The following is a 5,217-nucleotide window of genomic DNA, read 5'->3' on the forward strand; positions in this document are numbered from 1 at the left end:
GGGGAGGTGCTGGGAAGCCCAGGACAGAGCCATGGCCACAGCCCAGCTCCAAACAAGCTAATGCTGTGAGAGAAACGTGCTGAGAGCTGAGTTAAACAAAATACCTCACCTGCAAAGGAAAGACAACAAATGAACAACCAACCAGCCCCAACAGACATGCTTCATAGTCTTCATAGTCAGAGGCCTTTCTCACATTTCACTTACTGCTAAACCTTGGGAAAAATCATTTGGTTTCCAGCCCCTTTGTACCAAGAACCAAATCAGAAATTGCTCAGTTATTCACCTCCTGAGGAGTTCTGTGAGAGATATTGAAAGAAAAATGAAGGGTAAACTTTGCTTAGAATTTGTCTTTTCCTAAAGCTTTAGAGTTCAGCGAGTTGTGTCCTGTGTCCACCCCCAGCTGTGAGTACAGGCAAACCAAACTCTGGGTTTTAAACCTCCAGTCCTTGGTCCTTGACACTTCTCACCAGTGCTCTATCTTCAATGAAAAACTTCTGCACTTGGAAAATGGAAAAGGAAAGTCCAAGAAGAAGGATTAGAAAGTGACTAAAAAGATGGTGAGAGACCAAAACCAAATTTGTCTTAAAGTCCTACAGCAAGACACAGGGATAGAAAGGAGGGAGATCCAGAGGGCATCATAAAGCAGGGAACACATAGAATGAAAGGGAATAAAATGTAAACCTCCACCACTTACCTCAGCCTTGGTAAGAACATAAGAGCCAGCATCTGAAGAGGGAAGAACAGCTCACTGAGGTGTTTGCTAGGGTGACAGACTGACAAAGGGCAGGATACCAGGTGTGCTGCCTGCAAGGCTCAGGTTCAGACAGCTATTTGTACCAGATTTTAAATCCTGGCACTTACCTGGGAGACTAAAACTCAATTTCCAGCCAAGTGCAAAAATCTTGAATATGCAAAAGCAGATTTTCCTTTCAGAGAAAGGTCTGATTAAAAAGTACCCAGTTCCTTCAGGCTTCTCAAGTTTGTCCCTTGGTTTGTTGTAAGACATATCTACTGTACTGCACAGGCTGTCAAAACACTCAGGTACCATTTACAACTCTATTTACTCCATCTCCTAGCTTATTCTCATTTCAGCCTCACATCAGGGTATGATGGTATGGTTTGAAACATGAATGCTTCTGCCCCTGTAGCTGAATGAGCATTTCATGGCAAAACAAAAGTAAGCACAGCAAAGCCAAGCCTTTCTGCTAGGCTGGAAGTTGGTATCCCTCTGCATCAAGCTGGGTTCTTCCATCCTTCATAATCTGGGATCATCACAAAGGCTGTCCAATTCTCTTCAATACAGATACAGATTTATACAGATTTCAAAGTCTGGAACACAGTCAACACAAAATAACTCAGCCTTCACCTTCTCCTGAAAAAGAGCAGGACAGAGCCAACAGTGGCTCAAAGACATGGGGAAGGAGAAGCATCAGCAAAACAAGCATTGGCCAAGAAAAGGGAGGCTGTACTCCAGAAATTATTTCTTTAACCACCCTAACAGTTGTACACTTCAGAGATTTTTTTTTTTTTTCAGGGATATATGCATACATACACATCAAAGGCAGCTACATGCAACAGTGAATTTCCTAGAACCAAGATTTCACATGTATTATTTAAAAAGTGATATCCCTTTGACCAGCTACAGCTACCAGCAAAAGCAGATGATAAAAAAAAACCCCAGAGGTACAAAACCAAACCAAAATACACCCTCCCCCACCAAATTCATGTCCACACATGGAGTCATGGTTTGACACATAAGAGTCTGAGTTAAACTAAGACCATGGGAGTAGAGTTTAGGAATCCTCAAGCTTAGGTGTGAAGAGTGACAGTCAGGAACCCACAGGCTCTGGGCATTTCAAATTTTATTAAAAATTAAGAGATCCAAAGCAAGGCAAAGCACAATGATGCCCAGCATCTTTCTGGCTTAGTATCTTGCTCAGTAGTCCAGAAAGCAGCAGCAGACACTGACAAACATGATGCCACACCTGAATCATCTGCCTGCACACACACTACGGTAGAATGTTGTAACTAAATTAATATATACAACACAAATTAAAAACAAACAAAAAAGCCAAAAAGCAGAAAACAGAAATAGAGAACAAGTATGCTTAAGGGATGTTGCAGAGTAATAGACAAGCAGGAAGGTACAGAATTTTTAACAGAAATATTCCCTGCTTTAACAGCAGTAGAGGAAATATTAAGGGAATCACTTGTCCTCTTTGTGCTGCCTATGAGCTTGCATTCTTTTTAACCAGTAGCTATTCTTTATTCAGAGGGGTTTTTTGTAAGGGGGGTTTTTTACAAGGGGTTTGGGTTTTTTTTGGCTTGCTTGGACAGGGGAATTTTGTATCTTAAAAAACCAAAACCAACCAGACAACTTAAACACTTTGTCTCCTGTCTACAAAAATCTTTAAAGAATGCAAATCAACATTGTTAAAGTAACAAAATTCTAACAAGTTTACTAGCTGATTAACTTAAGGTTGTAAAGTCTTTAAAGTGTTGTATTTCCACTTTTTTCTAATTTTGGGAAGTTCTGAATACAGGGAGACAGTTTCTATGAACCAGAACTGAGGTGCCTTCAAGGATGGTTGATTCCCTCCCTGTTTAACACTAAGAAGATGTGGCAGAAGGGCAGACACACACTAAGGCAGACTTTGTGATTCCAGGGCACTGCACTGCACCTTTTGTGCTCACAGTGCAAATACAGAGATTTCTTCTGTGAAATTAATTCTGAATTTGTGGCTCTTCTCTTCCAAGGGGTGAGCTAGGAGAGAAAACAGCCCTGCAGCACACAGCAGTCAGTGCTTACAAAGAGCACCAGGCCTGTATTTCTCATTGATGCAAAGCTGTATACAGTCCAGTAATGAATAGTATTCTGTATGGTTCAACATCAAATTTGCATTAACCTGGATTTTTTAAGTTTCTAAAAGTAAAACCTTCTCAGTAAAATTTTCACCGAGTTACCAAATGAATCAATACACAAAATATGTACGATACACCTAAGAAATAATGTGAAGTTACACATCTTAGCTGTTCAGGGTTGCTCCCAAAATACAGCAGTACTCTGAAGTACATATTTCAATTTTATGAGCCTTATGATGGTGATGGTTTAAGGCATGGAATGATCAGCAATATTTTATTATAGAAATATTTTTCTGCAACAGAAATAAATATACATGTATTTCTAAGGTCCTCCATATCTACACAAAATAAACCTTTAATCTTTCTCCTAACTGTACACATACAAGGCTATGGATTTAAAATTACCTCTAGACAAAAAAAATAAATAAATAAAGACACTAAAACCTGTAGCCTTTGATGGAAACAACTACTCTGGCAGTGCAATGACTACAGTACATGGCCTTGCAAAAGTGGAATATACCCAGAATGTTTACAACTGCTAGGAAAGCAAGATATCTTTCAAAACTACATTTTCTTTCATGAAATGAGTTCTGATCACAGAAGAACCTGGTAAAAAAAATAATGAGCAGTATTTATTTGATGCAACTACAACTCTTGTTATGCATTTTGCCACAAGCCCTTCCTGGGATTAATGCCCTCAAGAATTTGAATCTTCTAACTCTGGAATGCACAGTATGAAACTAATTTGCAATAGAAGAGGAGAAAAGAAATCACTTCTATTTAATTCTTCTGTATTCCATTTTAGTAGGCCATTCCTTGTTTTTTTCAAGGCACTCCCCCAGAGAAAGTCCTAGTGAAAGATCCAGGGCAAAATATAGCCCATTTAAAGGAAAAAATCTGTGCCACTTTGATGTAAACTGTTCACTGTGTTTGCCTCTACAGCCAGGAAAGTCCTGTGAGCAGCAGAACTCAGGCCCACAGATGCCAAATTTCACAGGTTCAGTTAATAACTCTGCACAACTTGAATTCTTACAATAACAAACAGGTTTTGGAGCACTCAGAGCAGCAGCATCATCCTTGTTAACTCCTTTAGAAAGCATTTTTGTGTGTCACTGTGTCAGGGGGAATGGAAGAGCTCTTTTCACAGCAGGGACAGTCTGGCCACCACAACAGGACCAAGCCATCACCCAGCAGAGTTCTGGCATTCTGCAGGGACTCCTCGTTAAGCAATGCCACCTTCTTACAGGTAAATAACTGAATTACTTTTAATAACACTCTAAAAACCAAAAAGGCACCAGTTTACATTTAGGTGTGTACAATCTACACAGCATCAGCTTTAAAAATGGCACTGATGTATTTCAGTTCTTCAAAGAAAAAATAAAAAAAAAATAAAAAAGCAAAATAATGTTTTCTAAAAATAAAAGATAAATAAAATTACGGGCTTATACATCTGCACTTAGGTAGCAGATTTACAAGCAAACTTGTGAGACAGATTTTATTTCAAAATAAACCAGAAGTCTGATCCTGACCAAGTGCTCAGCACTTCCCAGTGCAGTCCCAAGGAGCTGTAAAGCCTCAGGGTCCTTCAGGCACTCAAAGTGGTACCAGCAGAGAGTCCCTGGAAACACAGGGGAGGAGAGGACAAAGGGTAGAGAAGGAGGAAACAATTCTGCAACACTCCCAACATCACCATGAAGAAAATGCAACACATGACAAAGCAAGAAAGAAATATTGCTGCAACTAAGATTCAATGCACTCCACTTACACTGAACACTGCTACACTCTCCTTACAAAGCTTTAGTAGCTAAGACACCTGGTTTCATTCTGGGTATTCCACACAGAAAATTTGGATTTAGTGGATGCTTTAAGGTACATATGGCAATCAAAACATTTCTGAAGGAGCAAAAGAAGCGAGCAGTTTCCATAAGAGAGAAAGGGATTTTAATTCCTCCTAAGCATGTTTAATTAAAATTATTAAATTTTAATTAAATTATTATGCCTAAAAAGACAATGTTATTTTTTAGCTTAGTACTCAGAGTTCCAATGACTAGTGTCTCCCCCAGGTTCCAACAGAATTCTCTAGTTCAGTAAGACCACTGAAAGGAAAAGAAATACCAGAGGATGGAGATGCTCCAAACTGCAGTGACACATTCCTGTTCCCCCAGCCCCTAACATCACACACTGGCCTACTTCTGCCCCACTGCAGTTTCAGGAATAGCAACAGTGACATAAACATGTCCCATTTAGCCCTGTACTGCACTCTCTGTGGCATTAAAGCACACTCATTTTCAGTGAGCAAGTTGGGAGCACACCACCTACCATCGAAGTGCACTGCCACAAAAACAAGCTACAAAA

The sequence above is a fragment of the Agelaius tricolor genome, unplaced genomic scaffold (genome assembly GCF_023055355.1).
Source record: "Agelaius tricolor isolate 1412-34295 unplaced genomic scaffold, bAgeTri1.0.p SCAF_15, whole genome shotgun sequence".
Taxonomy (NCBI): domain Eukaryota; kingdom Metazoa; phylum Chordata; class Aves; order Passeriformes; family Icteridae; genus Agelaius; species Agelaius tricolor.